Source organism: Mesoplodon densirostris, chromosome 13 (genome assembly GCF_025265405.1).
Source record: "Mesoplodon densirostris isolate mMesDen1 chromosome 13, mMesDen1 primary haplotype, whole genome shotgun sequence".
NCBI lineage: Eukaryota > Metazoa > Chordata > Mammalia > Artiodactyla > Ziphiidae > Mesoplodon > Mesoplodon densirostris.
The window spans coordinates 92,734,926-92,762,092 of record NC_082673.1 but is presented as its reverse complement, the minus strand read 5'-3'; the positions used below and the strand labels follow the sequence as shown (position 1 = coordinate 92,762,092).

The 27,167-nt window shown below is 53.1% G+C and overlaps 1 protein-coding gene across 7 annotated transcripts in view; it reads left to right on the top strand.

The window, feature by feature from the left end:
* ARHGAP39 (Rho GTPase activating protein 39) overlaps positions 1 to 27,167 on the top strand; it is an 81,731-nt gene that overhangs the window by 8,733 nt on the left and 45,831 nt on the right. Inside the window, exon 1 of one of the 7 annotated variants that reach the window (XM_060116224.1) lies at positions 17,306 to 17,339. The exons of the other annotated variants lie outside the window; for them this stretch is intronic. The gene's annotated coding sequence lies outside the window, so the exon portion shown is untranslated. Of the gene's footprint in view, positions 1 to 17,305; positions 17,340 to 27,167 lie in introns of those variants that run through there. 7 annotated transcript variants of the gene reach the window in all.

Sequence of the window (27,167 nt, the reverse complement as noted above, 5' to 3'; positions counted from 1 at the left end):
AAGTTTGCTCTAGAAGTTCAGAGGGAGAAGGATTGCAGGGGCTGCAGCGTCAGGGGGGCTTCAGGGAAGAGGTGGTCTTTGAGCTGAACCTCAGCAGGAGGTGAGTGGGGGAGGGACTGAGGACGCTGCAGCACGACACACGGAAGGTGTTTCAGGCCTTGGCAGTAAAGGCGAGAAGGTGGCTCATGTGTGGTTGTGGGGTTAGAAGCTTGTATACAGGATAAGAGGAAATAAGGGTTATAACGTGAAGATCTTTGAACTTCGGTGAAGGACTTTAGATTTCAGTTCTCTGGCTATAGGGAGCCGCTTCAGGTCTGTGAGTAGGGAAGTCCTGATAAAATGGCTTAGGAACATGAACCTGGCCGTGATGCATAGGATGGGTTGGAGAAGGAAGAAATCAGGGAGTTTATTGGGCGGCTTTGTCTAGAAAGGCTGCAGTGACAACTCAGAGGTTTATTTCTAGCTCACGTTTCATTTGCTTGAGGCTCTTTCTGAGAGTCTTCATTGCTGGACTCGGGGACGTGCCCTTGTTTGGGACATGCTATTCTTATGGCAAGAGAGTGGCAGAGACTCAGCCTCTCTTTGAGCTTCAGCTTAGAACTGGAGACTCAAGTTCCGTGGCCAAAGCAGGTCACCTGGCCCAGCCCCGGGGGAGGAGATAGGTCCCACGGCCAGGGGCAGGCTGTAGGATGGACAGCCCTCTTACAGGGAGGGTGGCCAAATAACTGGAGACAATGCGAGGACCACCCCAAGAGAGAAAACGAGCCCATTTAGTGCTCCATCTGGGGTCAAAGTGCCCGCCGCACTTCTTCCCTTAGCCGCCTGTGCGGAAGCCCTGCAGGCTTCTCGGGCCTTACCTCCTGCTTCGCTTCCAGCCTTGGCCGTTTGGTGCTCTGGGCCCATCGCGTGCTAGGTTCTTGCCCGGAAGCTCGGCCTTCTGGGTCTTGCCCCAGCCACCGCACCCCGCTGCTCCCTGCCTTGCTCGTCGCGCCTTCCAAGTAGTTAATGAAGCCCCCTTCCTCCGTCAGCAGGGCCAGCTGCCAGGCGGGCCCGTGCCCTGGCTCGTCCGCACTGTGGCTATGCCTCCTGGCTGGACTCCCTCCCCTCTGTCTTGCATGCAGCTGCTCAGGGGATGTGTGCAGATCAGTGTTCTCATCCAGGGGTGGTTCATCTGGAGACATTTTCGGTTGTCCCAACTGGGAGCAGGTGCAGCCGGCAGCGAATGTGTGGAGGCCATCCCGTGCCGCCCAGGATGCTCCGCGGCTAAGGAGCAGGCCCCGGGCATGTGTGCCAGTCGTGCTGCTGCCCTGCCCTCCTCCCCGGCTCCCCGTGCCCCCTGGACTGCTGTCCGTGGCCCAGCGTGCCCCGACTCGCACCCTGCTCCCCAGAGACACTGGCTGAGCACCGCCAGGCCCAGCCCTGCTCCGCATTCTCTCCTCCCCTAAAACGAGCAGGGCTCGGGTGGCTCCTGAGCTCCTTTGGCCCTCACTGGGGCCTGCCGGGGGCCTGATCTGTCCCCATGCCAGGCAGGCTCTGCACAGCCTCCAGTTGTCTCCCTCTGCACAGGGAGTCCTCGAGGGCAGCGGACTCAGTGCCTCGTGTAGCATTTCCTTTGTGTCTTGACATCAGCAGGGATGGACGCCTTTGGGTTGACAGTCACCGTCGTGCTTCCCAGGTTGACACAGCAGCGGCTGCTTCCAGCTACCTAAGGCCTCTCATCTCTTGCTTTCCTAAGTGTAAATGTTTTAATTCTCATAGATCCTTTTCATTTTTGCTCCCTAAAAGGTTAACAACTTTTGTACTACGTGACACATTCAGAGTTTGCAGGCACAGGGGGTGCACAGTGTAGCTGTCCGCTGCCTCCTTCCCGTCTCTGCCCCCAGAAGCCTGTCCCCTGGAGGCGCCCACTGCATCTCCTTCTAGAGATACTTTGTTGTAACGATGCACGCAAACATGTATACGTATTCTTTTTTTCCTGCTCTTTTCTTTAAAAACATTTTCTTAACCTCGCCTTTTTAACTAAATGTGTTTGGGTTTGGGAAGTCATTCCATATCAGTACATTTTCCAGTTCATTCTTTTTCATGACTACGTCGTGTCTGGCTGTGTAGAGGTGCTATAATTTATCTAACCAGCCCCTGCTGGTGGATATCGTATTTTGCGCAGTTAGAATCAGGCTGCAGGCACAGCATTGTGCACATGTGCCTGTGGGGCCCATCCCTAGAAGTAACATCTCTTTGTTTAATCACTGTTGATTCTGTTAGATCAGGTTTTGCTTTTGTTTCTTAATGTCTTTAACTGTACTTTCTTGGGTCATTTATTTCTCCCAGTTATCTGTCTGTATTTTAAATAGTATAGTTTGGTCAGATGAAGTGAGTTTCTCAGTTGGAAATTGGCTCACCTTTCATGTGTTCTTATAGGTAGGAGTGACTAGGAAAACATATCCACACAAAAACTTGTCCACAGACGTTCACAGTAGCATCACTCATAATAGCCAAAAAGGGGAAACAACCAAAATGTCCATCAACAGATGAACGGACAAAGTGTGTTCTACCCATACAGTGGAATACTATTTGGGAATAAAAAGAAAGGAAGTACTGATTCATGCTACAATGTGGATGAATCTTGGAACATTATGCTGAGTGAAAGGAGCCAGACACAAAGGTCTGGTTTGTACGGTTCCATTGATAGGAAATGCCCCAAATAGGCAAATCCATAGAGACAGAAAGTAGATTAGTGGTTGCCAGGGGCTGGGAAATGACAGCTAAGGCGTATGGGGTTTCATTTTGGGTAATGAAAATATTCTAAAATTGACTGTGGTGAAGGCTGAGCATATCTGTGAATATACTAAAATGTTCTAAAATTGTATGCTTTAAATGGGTAAATTGTATGGTATGTGAATTACATCTCAATAAAGCTGTTAAAAATAAGGGTGATTAGGATTTTTAAGAAGGGAGCGTTCCAAGGGGGGGCCCAAGGCCTTAGTGTTGACTCTGTCCTGGGCTTGTGGTGAGAAGTCCAGTGGGCAGCACGGTGACTCCCGATCGGCCTTTGAGATACTGGGCATAGTGGACACAGCACTGTTCCCTCTGCGGAGGACTTGAGTTCAGCCTTGACTCAGTCCCCGAGGAGTGCGGTCCATCACAGGTAAATGGATCAAATCGCTGAACAGCCGAGCCTCGGCTCATACCTGCGGATTAGATTATATCTGTCCCGCCTATTCTCAGGGTGTGCTGTGAGGCTGAAGTGTGACTGAATCTCAGAGGACTCTGTCAATTACTGAGTGTTATACGTGTACAGGGTTCTAAATAAGTAATTTCAACACCAAGAGGCCAAGTCAGCAGAGCACGTTTTCTGTCCTCTTGCAGACTGGTTGACCCGAGTGTAGCCGGCTGCATTGTGAACAGAGCCATGCGTGGCCCCAGGGTGCTGGGCTCAGGCCTGGGAGCCCCTCATCTGGCCCCCACTGCCCGAGCCTATTTTCCTCCTTCGCTGCACTCCTCTGTCTGTTCTGCTGCTTCTCTCGGTCCTTCCTAAAGTTCCTGGAGGCCCAGCACGAACCAGAGGTGTGGGTGCTTCCTTCATGGGTGGAGCTTCACAGGAATGTCATCCTGAGACACTGCTGGTGGTTCCGTTACAGTCCCTTCCGCTGTCTCCTGGGACTTCCCTGGTGGCCAGCAGGTGCTTCCTAGCCATTGGGATTGTGCGAAGCATGTACAATACGAATTTCCCAGCCGACGGACTTCAGGTTGTTTGTGCATCCGATTGCACGTGTCATGGCAGCTTCTGGACTCTAGATACTGTTTTTCTATTTAATTTTGGTGGTGTTGGCCTTTTATGTTGTATTCAGAATTCAGCCATACTATGAGGATTCCTACTTCTTCCGACTCTGAGAAGCCCAAGAAGTAGCCTCTGGTTCCCCAAACCTGGGAGGGGGTAAACTGTGGGTCCCAAAGACCCTCATTTGCAGGGATGTGCAGAAAGCCCAGCGGCCGGCTGCCAAGGCACAGTGTGGGCCTTCCTGCCTGAGGCCACTGGGGCCCAGGATGGTGTTGCTCAGGGGTGGAGCCTTCTCTGTTGGTTTGGCAGGATTTTTTAAAAAATTTTTATTTTATATTATAGTTGATTTACAACGTTGTGTTAGTTTCAGGTGTACAGCTAAGTGATTGAGTTATACATCTACATATATCCTTTATTATTTTTTTAAAATTTATTTATTTATTTTTTGCTGCATTGGGTCTTCGTTGCTGCGCGTGGGCTTTCTCTAGTTGCAGCGAGTGGGGGCTACTCTTTTCTGCGGTGTGAGGGCTTCTCATTGCGGTGGCTTCTCTTGTTGCAGAGTACAGGCTCTAGGCGTGTGGGATCAGTAGTTGTGGCACACGGGCTCAGTAGTTGTGGCTTGCGGGCTCTAGAGCGCAGGCTCAGTAGCTGTGGCGCACGGGCTTAGTTGCTCCGCGGCACGTGGGATCTTCCCGGACCAGGGCTGGTTCGGCAGGATTTGATGTCTGCTTCTGTTTGCCAGGCCCACCCACGTCCATCCCGTGCTCCTGGTCTCTTCTGTCACCTGCTATGTGCCAGCCACTTGCCAGTCAGGTGCCCAGAGATAGAGATACACCAGGCTCCTGGTGGGGAACATTGTGGTGTGGATTCTGATAATCTCACGTGGACAACAGTTGGGGAGAAGAGTGTGGAGTCTCAGGGCTACCCCTACGGTGGCCGCTAGCCTAGCCTTGGGGGTACAGAGTTCAGGTAGGCTTTCTCATCTAGAAAGGAGGGGTGTCTGACTAAGTCTTCAGGGGTGTTAACCAGGCAGAGGAACAGCATGCCTCAGGTGAAGGTGGTGGGCATGAGCAGGACACAGCACGGTGTGCATGAGCTTCCAGAGCACTTCGTGGCCGGGGCATCCAGTGAAGCAGGGCCGGGCAGGTGGGAGATCAGCGAGGTGGCCGGTGAGCATGTTGGTGGAGTTGAGGGCTGGGGCGGCCTCCTGAAGGGCAGTGTCCCTCGTCTCCAGTCCCGCCTGCCGCACCCGGGGTGCCGGTGAGCCCAGCGTGGGGTCCCTCATGGGGCACGAGAAATGACACCGGCCACATTAGCTACGTAGTCCTTAAAGAGTACTAATGTTAGGAATTTACGAACTGGAGTTGACATGAGCTTGGTATGTGGAGGCCCTGTGGGTACTGGGAGAAGCTTGGCCCTGATGCTTGGCGACCCTGCCAGCTTCCTCCTGAGTGTGAGACACGTGGGTGGTCAGGGGCTCCAACGTGAGGGGTGTGAGTTCTACTGGCGGCAGCATCGTTGCACTTGGATCAGGTAGTCGAGCCTCTCTGGTCATCTGGTCATTGATTTCGTGGGGTGCGGGGCTGGTGATGCAGGGTTGAGGCCCTTGCCTCCGGAAGCTTAGAGTTCAGTGCAGGGAACAGACACGCAGTTGACAACTGCGGGGCTTTTACTTATTTATTTATCTGGCTGCACCGGGTCTTTATTGCCGCATCCAAGATCTTTAGTTGTGGCATGCGAACTCTGAGTTCGCATGGACTCAGAGTGGCAACTCTTCCATTCGTCTGTGTGTTTGTGCTTATGCCTGTACTACCCTGTCTTGAATACTGTGGTTGTATAGTAAGTTTCCAAGGCAGAAAGTGTGAGTCTTCCACTTTGTGCTTCTTTTTCAAGATTGTTTTGGCTTTTCTGGGTCCCATGAATTTCATATTCAGCCTATCAGTTTCTGCAAAAACAAGGTCAATTTTGATAAGGATCTGCTGAATCTATAGATTAATTTGGAAAGGTTTGCTATCTTAATGTTAAGATGAACATTCCAGGACTTCCCTGGTGGCACAGTGGTTGGGAATAAGCCTGCCGATGCAGGGGACACAGCTTCAAGCCCTGGTCCAGGAGGATCCCACATGCTGCGGAGCCCGCGAGCCACAACCTCTGAGCCCGAGTGCCACAACTACTGAAGCCTGCACACCTAGAGCCTGTGCTCCACAACAAGAGAAGCCACCGCAATGAGAAGCCTGCTCACCGCAACAAAGAGTAGCTCCTGCTCGCTGCAACTAGAGAAAGCAGCACGCAGCAAAGAAGACCCAACACAGCCAAAAAAACCCAAAAAAAGAAAGATGAACATTCCATGAACATGGGATATTTTGCCATTAGGCCTTCTTTAATTTCCTCCAACAATGTTTGGTAGTTTTCAGTGTACTTGCACTTCTTTTGTTAAATTTGTTACTAAATATTTTATTCTTTTCAATATTATTATAAATGGAATTGTTTTCCTGATTTCATTTTCAGGCTTTTTATTGGTGATGAGTCTTCTAAAACTTTTTCCTGTTTTCTATTTGAACAAAAGTTCAAAATTTAAAAGGTATTAGAGTGCAGAGTGAAAAGTTTCTCCCACCCTTACTTACCCTTTGGCCATCCAGGTTCCTCCCTGGAGGTGGCTGGCTACCTTAGAGTCTTGTTTGTCCTAACAGGGATATTCAGTACATGTATAAGCAAATTCATATGCATGCTCTCTTTTTCCCCATTGGGTTGATAGTTCTAAATGAGCAATAAAAATTATACTCTTCAAAAATTTTAGTGCATTCATAAAAAATTCTTTCTGAAAAAATGGGGAGTGAACAAATGTAACTTCTATTCCATCTTCTAGTTTTTGTCAGTTTTCAGGGACCAAGGACTCACTAGCTTTTTTGAATTCTGAGATGAGGCTTAAAAACGGCTACAGGGCCTCCCTGGTGGTGCAGTGGTTGAGAGTCTGCCTGCCGATGCAGGGGACACTGGTTTGTGCCCCGGTCCGGGAAGATCCCACATGCCACAGAGCGACTGGGCCCATGAGCCATGGCCGCTGAGCCTGCACGTCCAGAGCCTGTGCTCCACAACGGGAGAGGCCACAGCAGTGAGAGGCCCGCGTACCGCAAAAAAAACAAAAAACAAACAAACAAAAGAAAAATGGCTACAAACACGATTTCCCTGATGCACCTGGCTGGCCTGTTCAGCTTGCTCAGTGGCCTGACCGTTGCCTTGTCTAAGAAGTTGTTATTGTCCGTCAAGTCTAGGAAAAATATCTTGAAGCTACCTGGTGCCTGTTCCCATTGTTGTGACCTGGTGTGTATGTTCCTGAACCCACTCTGTGTTTTTTGTAATTTATGCCTCTGAACAGCCCATGTGGTGCGTGCTCTTGGTCCCACCTAATAGATGAAGACCCTGAAGCCAGAAGGGCCTTGCTCAGGTCACATGGCTGGGGCAGCATCAGGGTGCAAGGCCTTTCCCTCTTAGCCTCAGAGTACACTTGTCTCATGTCGTGTGGCCTCCCTGACCTCAGGGTGTAAACATGCTTCTATTGAGACTTCTGTGTGCAGCGCTGTTCTCGGTGCTGGGACACAGCAGTGAAGAAGACAGGCCGGTCCTCACCCTCACAGAGTGACAGAGACTGACTTCTGCCGTGTGTCAGGCGGTATCAGTGCTGCAGAGAAACAGCGGAGGAGGGCCAGGGAGATTGGGACGTGGGGTGCAAGTCTCAGTAGGGGGTTACTTACGTGGGCCTCGTTCACAAAGAGGATGAGTCTGAGCAGAGTCAGAGCAGATGAAGTAGGTAAACTTCTGTGGGCAGGAGGGTTCCAGTCAGAGGGACAGCCAGCACAAGGCCCGGGAGTTGGAGCGAGCGTGCTGTGCTTGAGGGACGGCCAGGGGGCCCCGGGGCGGGGGGCTGGGCCTGAGAGTGTGTGGTGCCAGCGGAGGGGGTGAGAGCAGGAGGGGGTACGCAGAGGAGGAGGGGGCCTGTGGGGAGTTCAGGGCAGAGGAGTGACAGCGTCTGGTCCGTCTTCAGTAGCATCCCACTGGCCACTACTCAACAGACGTGTGGGTGAGGGAGGAGGTGAGGAGGCTGGTTAGGAGGTGACTGCAGCAACCTAGGTGAGACGGGTAGAGGTTCAGCCACAGTGGTAACAGGTGTGGTGATAGGACTTAGAATCTGGAAATATAGATATATTTATTTATTTGTTAGTTTGTTTATTTTTGTCTGCATTGTTTCTTTGTTGCTGCACGCGGGCTTTCTCTAGTTGCAGCACGTGGGGACTACTCTTCCTTGCAGTGCTCAGGCTTCTCATTGCAGTGGCTTCTCTTGTTGAGGAGCTCGGCCTCTAGGCGCGCAGGCTTCAGTAGTTGTGGTGCACGGGCTTCAGTAGTTGTGGCTCGTGGGCTCTAGAGTGCAGGCTCAGTAGTTGTGGCACATGGGCTTAGTTGCTCTGCGGCATGTGGCATCTTCCCGGACCAGGGCTCGAACCTGTGTCCCCTGCATTGGCAGGTGAATTCTTAACCACTGCTCCACCAAGGAAGTTCTCGAAATATATTTTTTTATTCTTAATTTTTTTTTCTTCATTTTCCTTTATCTTCTTTGTCGAGGTTCTGGACCTATTTTGAAGCCAACCGTTAAGATTTCCTGATGGAATTGCAGGGGACAGCTCAGGAGTTTGGGTGTGCTGCGTTTGAGAGTCTGACCTCACTGGGAGCTGGCGGTCAGAGAGGAGCGGGTGGGTGGGGAATCACGGGCGCAGAGATGCAATGCGGGTGTTCAGCCTGGGGAGTCCTGGTGGGGTGGGTGAAGGTGGAGCAAGTGGGGGGATACTGGGGAGGGGGGTGATCCTGGTGGGTGGTGGGGAGGGGGGTGTGTGGTCTTTGGTACCCTGAGCTGGGAGGTCATAGAAGCAAGGACAAGGAACTGCCTTTGGGCCCAGGTCACAGTCACTGGTGGTCTGGAAGAGCAGATTCAGGGGTTCATGTGTGTGCGTGGCGGGGAGCAAAAGCATGTTCGGAGTGGTTTACGAGAAAATGGACTGAAGAAATTGGAAGTGGTGAGTACAAGACACCTCTTTCAAGGATGTTTGCTGCAAAGGGGCAGTGGAAGGTTATTTATTCATGTCTTTTAAGATGCAGGAAATGACAGTTTATGTGCTGATGGGACTCCCTCCTTAGAGAGGAAGAAATGATGTAGGAGGGAGATTTCCCGGAGGTTGGGAGGTCGCTGTGCAAGTGGGGTGGCAGGAGGGCCAGGGTGTGTGCCCGTCCATGGCGGGCCTGTGGACATCCTCCTCTGATGCTTCTTAGAGTAGGAAGCAGGTTCTCTGTTGAGAATAGGGAGATGGGAGGAGATGCTGGAGGTTCGGGGAGAGAAGGTGTAAAAGGGCCTGAGGAGGCTGAGATGACCAGGCGGAAGGGGAGTCTGGGTGCAGTGCCCTGTGGGGTGATGGGCTGTTTACATTTGCTTCTTGATCCTCCTGAGCGAGTGAACCCCAGAGGTGTGGGGATTGTTATTCAGAACGGGAGCGGGATGGGGAAGGGGAGGCCCGGTGAGGAATCCCCGGGGAGGCCCGGCAGCGGTGGGGCTGTGAGGAGGCTGGAGGGAGGTGGGTAGGAAAGAGCCCAGCAGCAGCCCAGGCCCAGGTGAGGAGGGGGACCTGCTGCCAGCCGCTCTCATCAGCCGCTTGCAGCCAAGGCTGGAACCGCCAGGCCAGAGCTCCGTTCAGTCCCGCGCGGCGCCACCTCTGGGGTGAAATCGGGACAGAGACTTTCTGCCCTGTCCAGTCGCTGGCTCTCACCTTGGACAGCGAGGTTGTTTTATAATTTAAATTGTATCATGTTGGTCCCCTGCTTAAAATCCTTTGGTGGTTCTTACACTTCGGACAGAATTTAAAATCTTAATGCTCTCTTTGAGGCCTTGTGACTCTGCAGTCGCCTTTCAGTCCGTGGTCCCCGGGGCTCCTGATGGTGTCATAGGGCCCTGCTTCCTCCTCTTGGAGGCTTCAGCTTCGGTGATTCCTCCTCAGAGCTGGTTTCACAGCCAGTTTAACGTAGGTGCTCCCTGCTGTTCTTCCCCTTAGACCTTATTCTCTTCCAGCGCTTACCGGAGCTGACGACCGTGTGCTCACGTTCGCTTGTTCGCTCTCCCTCTCTTCTGTAGAGTGTGCGGACAGAGGCTGTCAGTTTTGTTCATCACTGTCTACCAGAGCGAACCACGATACTGACACATAAGCACAAAATAGATATTTTTGGAATGAGTTCATGAACGCATAAGTGGGAAAAATAAATAGTGGGAGAAATTTTAATAAGATCCATCAAGAGTGCAAGAGACATTACCAGCCACTGCCATACGTAATTTAAAATTTAAAGTTATTTGAATGATGGAAGTTAGTGTCACAACGTCCAGAGGTGAGAGTGCCCAATGGGGTGGGTGGCGCTAAGCACTGCTTCTTAATGGGTGGGTGGCCTGGTTAGAAAAGGAGGAGCGGGGAGCCCACAGGTGGGGAACGAGCACCAGGTGGAGTAGGGCTTGGCAGGCGGGAGGCATAACTGAGGAACAGTTAGCAAAATCTGTTTTTGTTGGAACAAAGTAGAAGTGGGAAATGAGTCTGGACCAAGATGTTAAGGTGGGCATGCTCATACAGCTGTGCTGTCCAGGACCACGGCAACCACCAGCCACGTATGGCTATCGAGCACTGAAATGTGGCTCGTGGGACTGAACGTCGAATGTTATTTAGTCTTTTTTTTTTTTTTTTCCCCTTTTTGGCTGCGCTGCCCAGCGTGCAGGATTTTAGTTCCCTGACCAGGGATCGAACCACAGCCCCCTGAAGTGGAAGCACGGAGTCTTAACCACTGGACTGCCAGGGAAGTCCCGAATGTTATTTAATCTTAATTAATTTAAATTTAAGTAGCCACAGTAGCAAGTGGCAACTGTTTTTGAACAGCATAGTTCCAGAAGGTGCTAGTATAAGAAGTGTCCCTTTATTTGGGAGGCACTGTTGAACGTTTATCATGATGAAAGTCAGGTGATGTTGGCTGTCCTTTTGGGAGATTCTTGAATCTGACAGTGGGGGTGAGATGCGTTGGGGGAGGGAAGGCTGAAAGCATGGAGAGTCTTCTGTTATTTAACCAGAGGCCGGCATGAGAGGCCGTGAGGCTGTGAGAGCGGGTGGCTAGTGGCCAATGCCAAGCTTCATGGATGGGATGGGCAGTGGTGGGGACATGGGCAAGGGGTGGGCACAGGAGCACCCCACACCTTTGAGCCTGGGGGCCAGACCAGTGTGGTGCTGTGGGCAGAAGTGGATACACTGCAAGTGCACGGGGTGGTTGGGAAAGCCATCTGGAGGGGAGTTCCATTGGGAACCCTCTCCAGGGCAGGCCTGCCTGGCGTTTGTAAAGTGAGGTGGACCTGGCATTTGGGGGAGAGGTGGTCGGCAGAGACTTGGGACTTAGTTACAGAGAGGTTGTAGCGGGAACTGTGGGAACAGAACCAAGATTTCAAAGGATAGGATGTAGAGGGAAAAGAGCCTTGCGGTGTCCCACAGTTGGAGGGCATTTGAACGGTGGAGCTCGAGAGGCAGTAGAGGAAGGGGTGAGAGAAGCGGGTTAAGGGTGGGAGTGTGGGCGGTGAGCTGTGACTGGGTGGGTGGAGCATTTAAGCCAGAGGATTTGTCAGAAGATTGTTTGGAATCCTCTGATCTCTTGGTTTAGACCCCATGAAATATTCTAAAAAATGTCCTCCATTTAGGCTCTTGAACTTTGACGTAGAGGTAATTCTTGTCTCTCTGCACTGAGATCCTAGGGCTGGTGATTGAAAAAGAAGCCCTTGTTCATCTCAAAGATATTTTGTTGTGATCAAGACAGGACTCAATGGAAATACAAAGTTGAACCCACGTGAAATTGCAGTTTTTGTAAGTAAAAGCTGTCCAAAAAATGACCATTTCATATGATTTTATGTATTGTATAAAGAAAGCATTCTTCAGATGAACAGCTTCACAGCACACATGGGGGGTTATCTGGTGGTTCTCCTCCCAGCCTTCACTGTGTTCATCTAGTAACGCTCATCGCACTCGAATTGTCCGCATCAGCATCTTGGTCGTTTTCTAGATAGCTACACTTTTGTCTCCTTTCCTTCCTTTACAAGTGTATGAAGTATTAATTACTCTTGATGTTCGATTCCCTGGGAAGCAGACTCCAAGATGGAGATTTGTGGGAAGTTTACTGGGGAGCACTTGCGGGGAGTGTGAAGTGTGAGGGACTGGACAGAGGACAAGCGGGCGTGTGACTCCTGACCACTACTGAGCCTTCCGGACCATGAACCTGACACACTGCTCTGTCAATTTAGACCTTGTAAAACGTCTCTCCTCAGGACTTTGTAGCACTCAGTGTACATATTTTGCTGAATTTATCCCTGATATTTACTAAATATTAAAATTTACCCAATATTCAGGACTTCCCTGGCGGTCCAGTGGCTAGGACTCCACGCTTCCACTGCAGGGGGCACGGGTTCGATCCCTGGTCAGGGAACTAAGATCCTGCATGCTGCATGGCAAAAAAAAAAAAAAAATACCCAGTATTAAATATTAATATTTAAGGTTTTTTGTATATCCAATAATTTCCCCTGTGAATAAAGATAGTTCTGTTTCTTCCTTTCAAATCTTAATGCCTTTTATTTCTTTCTCTTGCCTTTTGTACTGCCCGGGCCCTCCAGTAAAATGTCATACAAAAGTGGTGAGAGGGCTTCCCTGGTGGCGCAGTGGTTGAGAGTCCGCCTGCCGATGCAGGGGACGCGGGTTCGTGCCCCGGTCCGGGAAGATCCCACATGCCGTGGAGCGGCTGGGCCCGTGAGCCATGGCCGCTGAGCCTGCGCGTCCGGAGCCTGTGCTCTGCAACGGGAGAGGCCACAACAGTGAGAGGTCTGCGTACCGCAAAAAAAAAAAAAAAAAAAGTCTGGACTCCAACTCCAGTTTTTCATGCTGAAGATAATTTTTTAAGGAAAGCTTACTGGTTTTCAGGTACGGATGGCAGATTGAACACATGTATACAATTTCACTCTCTCCCAAACTCTCTCCCGTTCTGCTAAATGAACAGGAAAGTGATGTTTAAAAAAGTCAAACTCACAAGGCTGAGTAAAGTGAGAGGGAGACAATAGCCATAACGTTTTGGAAGCTGGGAGGCAGATGGGTACGTCATAACTGACTTGGCAGATCTGAGAACGCCAGGCTCTGTGCTGGCATCGAGGAGAGCTGAGAACTAATCCTGTTTGCACCACAGAATCTTCAGAAGGCTCACAATTTAGAGGCGCCGGGGACCTTAAGGAAGTCAAAGAGAGAACCACAATGATGAGCAGAAAACAAGAGGCTGACAGGAAGGGTTGGGAAGAGTTGAGAGAAACCAAATGGAATCTCCAGAAACAGATGACAGCTGAAATTTGAAAACTAACCAACAGGCTAAATATTCGATTATAAGCAGTTGAAGCGAGGCTTTGTGAACGAGGTGAAAGGAGTTTAATAAGAACAACAAAGAGTTAATGGAATGGAAATTATGGTGGAGCAGGTGATTGAGGGGCGACGACAGGATGCAGGAGCTTCAGGTACATTTGATGCCGGCCCCAAAGGCGAGCTTAGAATGGAGAAGAGACAACGTTGGAAGAGCTGTTGGCCGGAACTAATGACAGACGTGATGATGGAAAAGTCGTTTATTTCAAACAGGATAAATAATGTCCGTGTTGAGAAACGTCACAGCAACGCTCCAAAACACCAAAGACCAAGACAGCGTTTAAAGCACCCAGAAGTAAGAGCTCTTCCAGGGTGCGGACGGGCCCCGATTGCCGCTGCTCAGCGGTCACGGCGCCGGGAGGACGGTGGGAGCGACCCCAGGCGCTGGCCTCCGGCAGGGTGGTCTCCCAGAGCAGGGTGGAATGCTGTTTTCAGAGAAACAAAGAATCATCAGAGAAAGCACGAGTTGCAAAATGGAATGGTTAACAAGTGATAAACGTGTTTGCATGAAATAATTATACTTTGTAGGGTTCAGAGAGAGACTACACAGCAACAGCAGGGGTGGCAGATGAAGCAGGACCCAGATTTGGGGTGGGAGAACAGAGAAGGGTACTGAAGTCTGGGAACCCTGTCGAAGGGACTCGACACTCCGCAGCTCTCCAGACAGATGGAAGGCTCGGACAGATGGAAGCCTCGCAGGGCTTTCAGAGAGAGAGAGACAGAGAATTGAGCATCCGAATGACTTTGCACTTCTCAGTAGCGGTTCTGGAGTCTAGAGGTCTGGGAAGCAGTAAGTTCAGAATCCGATGGAAGGTGACGTGCAGTGTGGTGCCCTGCCCACTGACGCGCCCTGTCCTCCCGGTTCTGGAAACAACCAGGATGCTCTTTACTGTGTGCGGTGAAGGGCGGCCCCTGGCGAAGGCAGCGCCCAGCGGGGGACTCTGCCTCTGAGCGCGTTCCTCTTGCCGGAGCGGGGCGAGGCTGAGCGCCCGCGTGTTTCCACGGTTCTGCGTCGCGGTTGCCGCCCCAGCCGTTCAGGAGCCTTCAGGCATCAGCATTATGGCACCGGCATTGCAGGCGACGTTAGGAGTGCCAGGGGCCGGACCGGTTTCTTCCTGTGCTCCTCCCTCACCCCAGAGGCGGGAACCGCTCGAGCCGCCCAGGTGACCTCATTGCCAGTTTCTCCCTTGTTTCCTTTACATGTTCCCACCCCTTTCCCGGTACTACTGCTGATTCTTCACTCAAATTTGCTGGTATTTTGGAGGTTTGGGGTTGGTGTGGTAGTAATGGGGAGAGAAAAGTAACTTTATATTTCGGGTGAGGAACCAGGTGTTAGGCGAGGTGGGAGAGAGGGACCCAGGGCGGCGCTGTGGGTACCACGTGAGATGGGAACAGGGCGGGACAGTGCCAGTGGGCTGGGCAGGTGGCGATGGGGAGGGTGGGTTCTGGGAGCGGCTGCAGTCCTTGGCATCTTCCTAGATGACTGGCCACCTTAGAAATAGGAGACTGGAAATCTCAGCTAAGGAAATGGCCGTGGGTGGGGCAGCGCCGTCTCGATGTAACCGAGACTCTCAGGTGCCCGCAGCACTCCTTGAGTTGGTCGCTTGATGTCTTTGGTCAGTTTGGGGACATTCCCGGCCGTCACCTTTTTGCATATTGCTTCTGGCCATGGGAACACGCGTGGCGCCCCTTCTCACGGTTTCCGTGTGTCTGTCTCTTCAGTTTTTCCACCCTTTTCCTTTCTGTAGTTGCGGTTGGACCATCTGTTGGCTCTTTTTCCAGCTCCCCGAGCTGCGTCTGCAGTGTCCATCTGTCCACGAACCCAACAGTGGAGTTCTCAGTTTCAGTTTTTGTGTTTTCCACGTGAGCCCTTTCTGTGGATTCCACTTCTTTGGTCTTGTCGTCTGTTTTCATGAATCCATTGGTCACGGATATTTGAAGTTAACGCCTTGTTGCAGAAGTCCCAGGGACGCTGTGGGCCCGGCCCAGAGGGACCCCTAGGGTGCTGCCGGCCATGCTGCCACTCGCTGCCTGCCTGCCCGCCGCCTCAGCCAGATGCCCAGTCTCAGCACCTCCCCCCCGCCCCCCAGGTCCCCAGAGTAGGCTCCCTTCCCCCAGGGTCAGCCGGGGCCTTGGCCCCTTGGGTCCTGGCCGCTGTGTAGCATTTCCTTGCCTCCAAGTAGACTTCTTTAAACCTTTTTTCTAGACTCAGTTTTCTGGTTGTCCTCAGCATGAGCTTTGCCTGCTGAATGCCCTTCCATCACTGGATGGAGAGTGTCAGGTGGGCATCTTAAAACAGAGATGCATGTGACCATCAGGTCTTCTCACCTGTGATGCCCCTGAAGGAGTGCCCGCTGAGGCAGAGAAAGCCACGTGGCCGGCGGTGCAGAGGACTTGGGTCAGCGGGTGCCGAGGGGCCTGGTGACGCGTCACAGCCCCGCCGCCTCTGTGTGGGTTCCACCAGCTGCCTGGCCCCTTGCTCTCTCCTCTAGGCTTTTGCCGTGGGAGCTGCAGCCCCTGTCTCGAGCCCTGTCTGCCCCAGCGCAGGGGCTTGGCCACGTGGTCTGTGCTGGTGCAGGGTGGTCCTGGAGCGGGAGCCCGAGCCTTCACCTGCTCTGGCTGTGTCATGACAGCGTCCTGCCCGAGACGCTCAGTTCCAAGCCTCATTCTGGGAAGACCAGGGGCAGAGCCGTGCTGCCCGTGGCGTTCATATGGAACAAGCAGAGGAAACACTGCTTAAGATCTGGGGTGTTGGTCCCTGTGCTGGACGTGGCCCCGACTGGTCTTCACAGTGTGGAACCGCTGCCCTTTATGTGTGGGCCACAGTGGGAGCCGGCGCCTCAGTCCCAGTGGTGAGGGGCGGTGACTGCAGGAGGTCTGTCTGGCCCACGTTGCACTTACGACTTTTAAAACTAGTGCAATTTAAATGCTTCACATTTTGAATTATTCTGTTAGCAAATGCTCCTGACGGTTGAACCCTGGCAGCTATCACATCATCCAGAATAAACCCTTCTTTTATAACTGGCCAAACTCTCCTGTCCCATGTCTGCATGACCCTGGCAGTCTCGCCTCGGGCAGGGGGGCCTTGCAGGGCTTCATGGGGTCACAGCCTCGCAAGGGGCTCTCTGGTCGCCCACGTGGTGCTGTTGTCTTGGTCACTGCAGGTGAGGATTCAGCGTGAGCTCAGAGCTGGGCAGAGCTGAGCATCCCTGGGACACTCATGGGGGAGGCAGCGCTCAAGCCAGTGCCACGGGCAGGGCAGGCTTCCTGGGGGCTCCCACCTTTCCTTGAGTTTGGAGCCTGTGCTTGGATGGTAAAGGGTGTGGGTGCAAATCGCTGACCATCCCTGGGCAGTAGGGCTTCACTTGGTCGGCGCCTGCTCATCTCCCAGAGGGACACGTGGAGGCTGGTGTGCGCAGGGCAGTGCGGGTGCTGGGGAAGATCCATGGGGACTGGACGCTGGAGGAGGTTCGGCCTCAAGTAGCAGCCACGGTGTGGTCCAGGAGCCGTGGGGTGCATGTGAGTGCCCTGTGGAAACGTAGGATGGGCAGAGAGGCACTTCACACCTGCTTTTGGTTATTAGAGGAGAAAGGAGGTTAAAAAAAAAAAAGAAGAAGAAGAATCCTAGGACTTGAGGTGAGCGTTCCAAATGCTGGTAGCACTTAGGACAGACTTGGGAGGAAGCCCGTGGGGCACCACGGAGCTTCTCCCAGGGCTGTTCGAGAAGTAGTTGTGTACTTAGATCCTCTCCCTCGCTTCCTGGAGTTGACAACTGCCTCTCCCTGTCCCAGGAGGCGTGTGAAATCTTTCCTCCTGGGAGAGGAGACAGAGGTCACGGGAGCGGGGACTCTGGCACCGGTGAGGATGCAGGTACCTGCCCAGGACTTTGGCGGCCAGGCCTTTCCCTCTGCACCAGCTTTTGGCGGGGAGAGTCCAGCCAGAGAGGCCTACTCTGGCGCCCATCCAGTGGGCCAGTGTACCGCCCCGACCAGGCCCAGATTTGGAGCTGAGCTTCCAGAAGGAAGTGGAGAAGCATCATCAACGTCTCTGAGGTGAGAGGACTTACATCCCAGAGAGCAGGCAGTGCTGAGCAGGAGGGGAAGGGGGCAGAGCACGGAGGCAGGGCAGAGTGAAAGGTGCAGTGAGAGAAGCGAATGTAACCACCCGCAAGGAGAACAGAAAGACACAAACGGCAGGAAACAGAAAGACCGGCAGAGGCCGCTGCAGCTGGTGCAGGAGCTTCGGCAGCCCAGGATCAGGGTGAGGAGCCGAGGGGCTGCTGGCCAGCAGGGGCCGGGGACCTCGGAGGCACCTGCAAACCTGACACAGTGAACTCTGACCCAGCCAGACAGCCCATCAGCTGCCAGGTAGGATAAAGTCGTTTTCAGACGCACACATTTTCAAAACCTTAGCTCCCACCTGCCCTTTTTCAGGAAAAAGAAGAAACGGGAGCCAGGAAAAAGCTCTCACAGAAGGGAGGGCGGTCCCAAAGCGGCGGTGCCCCGGGGCTGCCTGTGGGTGGAAGATGCAGAGCGCCGAGCCCACCCTGTGCCCACCGGCCGCCTCTGTTTGCCGGGATCCTGGGCTTGCCCTTAGCGGCTGGGCTGGAGGCACTTGTTCACTTTCCATACTAATCGGCTCCACTGCAGCACCCCTGGAGGACGCCCCGCTCCACGTGTGCCCGTCTGTGGGCTCCCCCAGCTCTGTGTACTGGCAGCTGAGCGCCTGGAGAGGCCAGGCCCGGTGAGGACGGGTGCCTAGGCTCCGGGGGGGATCGGAGAAGACAGTTCTTGCTTGCTTAGTTGCTCCGCGGCATGTGGGATCTTCCCAGACCACCCATGTCCCCTGCACTGGCAGGCAGATTCTTCAACACTGCGCTACCAGGGAAGCCCTTAATTTCTTTTGGGTTGATCTTTTTTTATTTCTTTTTTTCTCCTCAACTAGATTGGAATTCATTCACTTGGCTTCCATAGTGGCTGCCCTGGATATTTTAACACACACAATTCATTTATCAAAATCTAAATTAATTGATATTTGTACTCTCCTCCAAACAATCCAGTGCTCTTAGAACACTATGAGTCTGTTGAGTTCCATCCCAGGTATGGGCTGACCTCTCCCTCTCCCCCCACAGCTCCTGCGTCCTCAGGGTGGGAGGGCTGGGTTTCCTAGTGGCCCTCATTTACCTGATGCCTTCGGGGCCTCAGCCTTGGGGGTGTCTCCGAGAGGGTCAACACCTGGGCACATCCAAGGCTTTCTGTTCGCTCCCCTGCGTCTTCTAAGCAGTACAAGTGCTCAAGATCAGCCAGGCCCTCAGGTGCAGACAGCAGAGGGGTGCCTTGATTTCCCCTGTTGCTGGTTTTACTTAGCTTTTGCCCTCTGAGGTTCCGAACTTTCTTCCTATCTCATCAATGGGTTAAAACTTTTTTTCAGTAGTTTAAAACTGTCATAATAGTGTGTTTGTTCTCTCTTAAGAGGGTTGGTCAAAGCTGTCTATTTCATTATTGTGAGAGAAATGGCAGTGTTCTCTGAAGTCTTTACTCCCAGTAGGTCCTGGGGCAAGCCTCCTGTGTGTGTGTTGGTGGGGGGCGTGTCCCCTGCGCGACGGGTCCCAGCTCTCCCAGTGGCCTGGCAGGCTTGGCCCTGCCAGGAAGGCACTGTCTCTCTTCTGCTACTGGCACTTGGCAGAAAGGAGTCTCTGATGGTCTGAGTTGATGAAATGTTCCTCATGTTTATCAGTGGTTTTCTGGAACCTTCAGCGAGGAACTGGATGGGACATCCCCCTCCGCCCCCCCAGGAAGGGGAAGCCCCCTCAGACGCTGTCTGACAGAAGGGCTTGCCCCAGGCCTCCTGCACAGGGCCCTGTGGGACCCGTGGGGTCTGTTACTGTGACTGCCGGCACCATCTGCAGGTGTGCAGGGGACAGATCTGTGTTTCCTGATGGTTTTCCGTCGGATAGATAAAAGGTTTCCACTTTGTTTTCCTTTCCCCTGTGTTTGGTTAATATTTTGTCCCACCCTTTGGGTGAGTCCTGACGGAGCCTGTGGTCACCCAGTACCTCCGCTCCCCTGGGCCTGAGAGCTATGAGAATGACTGGGAACCACGCATCACCCTCCCCCCTGCTCTGCTCCCTCCTCCTTGCTTGCTGGGTCGTGGGAGGGAGGTGTTGCTGTTGCTTCTGTGGCGGAAACCACATTTTACTACTGTTTCTGAGACGTGACCTTGCCGACCTTGGGACTCCTGGCCGGTCAGCATCTCTGGGTTTCGCTGTTGACCCCGTGGACGCAGGCCCCCTCCTCCCCTGCCGCCTGAGAAGGGCTCCACCTCCTGGCTGGGCCACCTCTTTGCTGGGCTGTGTTCAGCCGCGTGGTCTGTCTGCTGGTGGGAATTGGCCAGCTTTGCATTCCAGAAATATCTGCTGGCCTTTCAGCCTTGGGGGCGGGGAGGTCCTCAGGGAGGCAGTCGGCTTATGGGAGCGACTCAGGCCATGGCAGGCAGGACCGCGAGGTCGTGCAGGCTGGCTGGCCCCTACCACCTTGCGTGGAGGTGGGGAGCACAGCAGGCCGGGGTGGGGCAGGGAAGGGCTGGGCGGAGGCGGCTCCTGTCTGTCTGGACGCACCAGTGGGTGGAGGGTGCTGTTCAGTGCCCCAGTGCCCAGCCCTGCCCGCCAAGGGTACCGCCAGTGGCTGTGGGCTGCAGGGGTCTTGGGATATCCTGCCCTTGCCGTGGCCCCTTGCCGTCTCAGCGCCCCGGGGGAGCACGGAGGCGGGCGTCCTGGGCCCCATCAGGCCTCAGGCTGTCGCTCCGGCGGGCGGTGGGCGCCGTGCTCACAGCTCATAAGGCTCACACACCGCGCCACACAGGTGGCACCGGGCAGAGCGTCCCCCTCGGCCCCCGGCCTGCAGGTTGCAGCTTCCTGGGGCTCGTGCTCCAAGCAGACCCCATCAGGAGCCGGCACAGAGCGTTTCTGTTCCAGAACTCGCGTAGGAAGTTGGAATCAAGAACCTTCTCGCCCACGTGTGACCGGAGCGTTCCTGCAGTGGGGGCGGGGAGGAGCGAGCGGCGGTCCGGCTGCCCCTCCGCAGCTCCGGCCTCAGCACCGGCCGGGTCTGTGGGACAAGGACGAGCTGACCTGCCCGCGCGGCGGGTGAAGGGCGCCGAGCGACCACGCCGTGAGGTCGTGGGCGGTGCGGCTGCTGAGAGCGCGGCAGTCTCGGCAAAGGGCAGCCGTCGTCACATCCTAGTGAACCGTTTGTGAGTTTTTCGGAGTCTTTACTTCCCCTTGCGCCAGGTGCTCTTCAGGAGGCGGGGCCGCGGAACCCAGGTGCTGGGTCCAGGGGCTCCTCATCCTCTTGCGCTAGGGCAGCCGGGCCCCGGGGCGGCGCCGGCCTCCGGCTCACCGAAGGGGGCGCCGGGGGTCTTTGAGGAGCCTTTCAAGGGAGCAGACCTCCTTCAGGTGAGGGGTGTGCATGGAGCATTTGGGGGAGCCGGCCAGGACAGGGTGAGGGCGGCCCGGCCGACCCTGCCGGGAGATTCCTTTCGCAGCCTCCCGTTAAATCACCCGTGGGAACAGGCAAAACATCCAGATCCGTAAGTGGGGAAGGCCCGAAGCGCGAGACTGAGCGGGAGAGCGGGGCAGGGAAACGCCAGGCGTCCGCGTCTCCACACGCAGACCCACGGGAAGCCTGACCACCTGCCCCGGCGCCACCTTCGCCCGCCGGGTGGGTGAGAAGCGCCCTAGGAAACCACCGAGTCCTGGGCAGGCGGCCTGTTGCCGGGTCTTCTCTGTGCTTCCAGCCGTCCCACAGCGTTTTCAGGAGTTTCCTTTTCCTCAGGGACCCTCTGTCTTCTCCCGGGCGGGGCTGCGCACGCTCCCACGTGGCCCCCCGAGTGAGTGTGAGAAGAGTCCACGCTTCCACCGACTTGCATTTGAAGGAGCCAGGCCTTTCACTGCATGAGCGCTGTTGATTCCCGGAGCAGAGGTCTGGGTGCTGGGCTGAGGAGCAGGAGGCACTGTTCTAGTTCAGCGTGTTTTTAAACAGTCACAGGAGGTTGAAGCAATAAGGAAACATCCTCTGCCTGGAAGCGCCACCGCTCCTCCTCCGTGGAGGCCCCGTCTCTGCCCTGCACCCCCGCCCCCTCGCCGAAGCCCCCGCGTCGTCTTGTGGGGCTGAGGCAGCTGGGGGCTGGGGGCTCAGCCTGGGAGGGGTCGGGACTGGCTGCCCCGTGGGCGCTGGAGGTGACAGGAGGGCTGGCGTTGGCGTTGTGCAGAACGACAGCCCTGTCGCGCCGTCCTCCTCTGGGAGCCAGGGCGCTGTGCGCCTGGAAGGTTTGGGGCACCCGAACAGGACGCTGGTGTCGGGCTGTTCCTGTCACAGGCCAGCTTGTGTCCCCGCCTTGGCTCGTGAACATGTGACAGAGATTTTGTTCTCTCTAAACGGTCCTGCGGGGGCTGTGGTGCGGTTTTGTTGGTGAGGAAAGCCCAAGAAGGTGAGGGGTTGGGGACGCACACCGCGGGTGAACAGAGCGGGTCTGTGTGTGCTGATTGCCTGTCATGCGACCCCTTGGCCGGGCAGAAGCCACGTGCTGTCCCCAGAGTGGCAGCACCAGCCTCCGAGAGTCACTTTGCGTGGCGCCCCGTGGACTGCGAACCGCAGCGTCCTTCCTGCGTGGGGTGCGGTCCGACATCCTTTCCCAGAAAGGTCTGAAAAGCTGCTTCTGACCTACAGGTGGGTTCCATGGCTTGCTGACGGGTTGGGCCACAATTTTCAGCATAACAGCGTGGCCCGTGCATTTGGGGGGGGGGTGGAGGTCAGCGAGAACAGCTGCAGCGGGCGGTGTGGAGGCGGAAATGCCAGCCCGGCCTGTTGGCGGAGCTGGGAGAGCGGGGCCTTGTGCTGCCAGCCCACACGAAACGGAGATGGGCTCATTGTTCAGAACGTGGAAAACGTATTAAAAACAGCATGGAGAGTGGAACGTAGGCCTTCTGGAAATGAGGGCTGAGTGGAGGCTTGTTTGTTCTTCCTTCCTCCCTGAAACTCACTGAAATGGACAAAGAGAATGAAAGATAGGGAACAGGATTTCATCTACAGTGAATCTAAGGAATAGCCACAGCCAGAGGGGGATGTCGGCCAGACAGGGAAGAGGCGCGAAAGCCAGAGCCTTGAGCAGGGCTGAGTTTTCGCCCAACGAAGAGGATTTGGGGGGCACCGTTGACAGCATTTACTTGGCAGAATGGGGTCTGTGCTTTGGGTGGGCCTTGGGGTAAACCGGATGTGGGTGGGCATCCGGTGAGAGAGGAGCTGAAGGAGGGAGGCCCAGGTGCTCCAGCTGCATTTTCTACAAGATCCAGACTCTTTAGCGGTGAGATGGGGAAGAAGAGAGGGGAAACGGCGCTCCCTGTGGACATGCCGGCCTCTGGCAGTGCCTTGGGCCGTGTTCCCCGTACTGTGGGGGCTAAGAGGCTTCCCAGTGAGTCACCTGGCAGGCAGGCAGACAGGCACCCGAAGGAGCTTTTGTAGGAGGGCCTTCGGAGGCCCATGGAGCCGCCTTCCCACCTGCCCCCTCGCAGCAGCAGTCAAGACTGAGGTCCCAGTGCTCACTCAGAAGCCAGGAGGCTCTTGCTGGAGCCAGAGGGAAGAAACTTCTGGCCGTGTTTGGGGGTGTGGCTGGTGGCTCTTGAGAGAGCCAGCCTGAGCAGAGTATAGGGGAGAGCGGCCCGGGGCTTCCTAGAAACCGGACAGCCCTACTGGGCACGGGTGCTGGCTGCTCGTCTTAAGTTTGAGTTGGGTTTCTGTCACTTGCAACCAAAAAATGTCCTAAGACCAGAAACTCATTTCCAGAGCAGAACCTGTAAGGAAACTTGGCAGTCGAGCATTCTGGAGCAACACAGCTGGTGGGAGCTCCCCGGCTCAGTCCTGTCCCTGCCCTCGTTTATAGACAAGCAGTGATCAGGAGCCAGCATGGGACCCTCATGTAGACACCGAAAGGAGGAGAAGGCAGCCCCGGGTGCAGCAGCGGAGCTCAGCTATGCACAGGAGGAGGGGGCTCCAGGGGACAGGATGCGGGGAGAGGGCGCTGGCAGAGCTGAGAAAGGAGCTGGGGGACAAGGGCTGTGACAGACGTGAGAGCCCCACGAGTAACGGCAGACAGCGGGAAGAGCAAGTCCCCAGGACAGCTGCTTGCAGAGAACATGCCGTGCGGCACGGAGAGGGGCAGACGGAAGGCAGTTGGACGATGGTCAGAGAGGCACCGCGAGGCACCGGGCAGCGGGGCGTCCTGGGGGGCACGAGACCCCCTGGGGTGGAGGGGCTGGCTTTGCACCTTGAGAGTCACGTTTGGGAAGAATTGGGCAGCATGGCCCAGGACCTGGTGCCCAAACGGAACCCTCTGTAAAGCGTCGACCGCCTCCCTCTGCTCAGGTTGGGGGGGGCTGTGCACAGGCGGGTGAGGGGGACCTTCCAGGAGCTCCCGGGGCCGGGCCGGGCTGGGGCACCCACGGGAGGAGGGTCCGTAAGGGCCGAGCGTCTGCATAGATTGGTGTTTTCAGGGGATATTTGTCTCTTCTCCCCATTTTACTTCCTTATTTGGTCATTTGTTTATATCAGTATGGACTTAGGGATATCCTTTTATACTTTATAAAAGTTATAAAGTATAATCGGAATGACTTTTTTTTTTCCCTCAAAATGTTCCAGCCTTAGGTCATTCGGAGCTCTTTTATTTAGCACCATTGTCCCTTTGGCAGACCACTTCATCGTGGGGTTTTGTTTTTGTCTTAAGTCTTCCTTACTTTCTGACTCTACGAGATCCTCCAGGATCTTTTTCTTTTTAAGTTATTTATTTAATTTCATTTTTGGCTGCATTGGGTCTTCGTTGCTGTGCGCAGGCTTTCTCTAGTTGCGGCAAGCGGGGGCTACACTTCGTTGCTGTGTGTGGGCTTCTCACTGCGGTGGCTTCTCTTGTTGCGGAGCACGGGCTCTAGGTGTGCGGGCTTCAGTAGTTGTGGCACGTGGGCTCAGTAGTTGTGGCTTGCAGGCTCCAGAGCTCAGGCTCAGTAGTTGTGGCGCACAGGCTTAGTTGCTCCGCAGCTTGTGGCATCTTCCCGGACCAGGGCTCGAACCTGTGTTCCCCTGCATTGGCAGCCAGATTCTTATCTACTGCGCCACCAGGGAAGCCCCATCCTGAGAACTTCTGACTTCCTGAATTATTTTCTTTTAAATTTGTGTACATTAAGGTTCACTCTTTTTGCTGTAAAGTTCTTTGGGTTTGAGAAGTGCATATTGTCAGGTATCCGCAATGGCAGTATTACACAGAACCGTTTCGCCACCGTAGAAAATCCCCTGTGTTCCCCCATTCAACCATCCTCCCTCCTGGACCACTGGCATCCATGATCTTTTTACCAGCAATATAGTTTTGCCTTGTCCAAACTGTCTTAATACTTGGAGTCATACAGTATGTAACACAACAAACGTTTGAGGTCCTTAATTGTACAGTATGCCAAAATAAATTCCAGGTGATTAAGGAGTGTGTTTATTCAGTAAATGTTTGATTGGTTACTATGTATCAAGGATATAAGAAAACAAACATCATCTCTGCCCTCAAGGAGCTTACCCTCACCCTCTAGTGGGGAGACAGATGGCATATCACAGTTATAATGACTTATGTGTGTGACTGTACTACAGTCCACCTACACACAAGATGGAGTAACAGGGATCAGATTAGCCCTCCCACTCGAAACCAATAAAAAGCTGGGCAATAGTTGTGAAACCTTGGTTTTCTAAACTTTGGGTATGAGGCAACAAAGTACAGTGATGCTTACGGGATGAGAATCAAACAAGATGAGCCTGATGGTTCCTGCAGCTCTTACGGCATTCAGGGAGGTATAAGGATGCAGAGCCTGGCAGATTCCCTCCATAAAGGAGCTGGAGCTTAGAGTCCAGGGCAACCAAGGGGACTAGTGTTTGCAGGCAAGAGCGCCAGAGAGCAGAGAGCAGCAAACAGAGAGAACTTGGAGATGCGCAGAGGGTCTCTCTTAGTTTCCAGCAGAGTGTTGATCAGTGTGTGGGTGTGTGGAAGCCACCAGAGGCCAGGGAAAGAGTCACTCAGAAGGATTAAAGGGAACAGTACCCAGAGCGGTCACAACACTGTGAAGAGTGCTTTGTCATCAGGCAGACTGAAAACCTTCATAATTCACAGGGCACTGGGCAGACTACTCAGTGGAGAACAGCTAGCCCTGGAATAAATGCTGCTGTGTGCCCCTGAACAATCTTAGAAACAAGAACCAAAAGTTTCACACTGTTTCCAAGTAACTGTATCCCCAAACAAAGCTCAAAAATATTTATAGGAATACAAAAATATACAGCTTACAAAAGGGTAAAATTCACAGTGTCTGGCATCCGATCAAAATTACCAGGCATAGAAAGAAACAGGAAAATACAACTCATTAGGCAGTGAAAATTCAGTTGAAACGGATGCAAAACTGACTCAGATGTTAGATTTAGCAGACAAGGTCATTAAAGCAGTTATTATAACTACATGCTATATGTTCAGAAAGCTCAAGGAAATATTTGAGACCTTAAGTAGAGACCTGGTGAAGTAAAGACACTGAACTAAAGATCCAAATTAAACTTCTAGGTTTGACATTAAAATGTCTGAATGCAAAACACACTGGATGGGATTAACAGCAGTTTAGATGTTGCAGAAGAAAAGATTAGTGAACCTGAAGACAAAGCAGTAAGAACTATCCGAACTAAAACAAGGAGAGGAAAAGTACTCTTAAGTAAACAATGCAAAAAAACAGCATGACTGAGCTGTGGGGCAGTGGGCAGAGGCTAAGATTTGTGTAATTGGAGTTCCCAAAGAGGGAGGGAGGGACAAAAACTACTTGAAGAAATGATAGCTGAAAAGCCTCCAAATTTTATGAAAACTATAAACCTAGATCAAACAATCTTAAACTCTGAGCACAAGGAACATGCCCAGACACATCATAGTCGAATTGCTCCAAGTCAGAGATGGAGAGAAAGGTCTTAAAAGCAGCCAGAAAAAAAGACATAATTACACACAGAGGAACAAAGATATGGACGATGGCAGATTTCTCTTTGGAAACAGTGCAAATGAGGAGACAGTGGAGCACCGTGTGCAAGTGCTGAATGAAAACTGTCAGCCTAGGTGCCAACACCACGGCAAGTATCTCTAAAATGAAGGTGAAATAAAGATATTTCAAACATACAAAAGCTGAAGACTTTCACAGCAAGAAATGTTACAGGAAATTCTTCAGGCTGCAGGAAAATGAAACCAGATGGAAATCTGGATCTATGTGAAAGAATGGTGAGTCCTGGAAACGTACCTACATGACTAAATATATGACACTTTCTTATTATTTACTTCTCTTTAAACGGCATCTCTTTAAAACAATTATTTAACTAAAAATAATAACAATTTAGCAGAGTTGGGGGATTGTAACATAAGTAGAATAAAATGTATGACAAAAATGGCACAAAGGCCAGGAGAAACAGCAAAACTCATGCTTGAGGAAATGTAATTTCACTTGAAGGCAGACTACGATCAATTAAAATATGGATGCTACAAGCCCAAAAGCAGCTACTAAAATAGCAAAACAATGAACTACATACAGCTGATAAGTCAACAGTGGAGATAAAATTGAATCACATAAAATAATTCAAAAGAAGGCAGAAAAAGAGGAAAAGGGGGAACAAAGAACAAATGGGAGAAATCAAAAACAGGAAACGGTAGATTTCAACATAACCTTGTCAGCAATCACAAATATAGATGGTTTAAACACCCCAATTAAACAACAGAAATTGTCAGATTGCATAAAAAAGCATGACCCAATTATATGCTGGCTTACCCAATAAACCCACTTT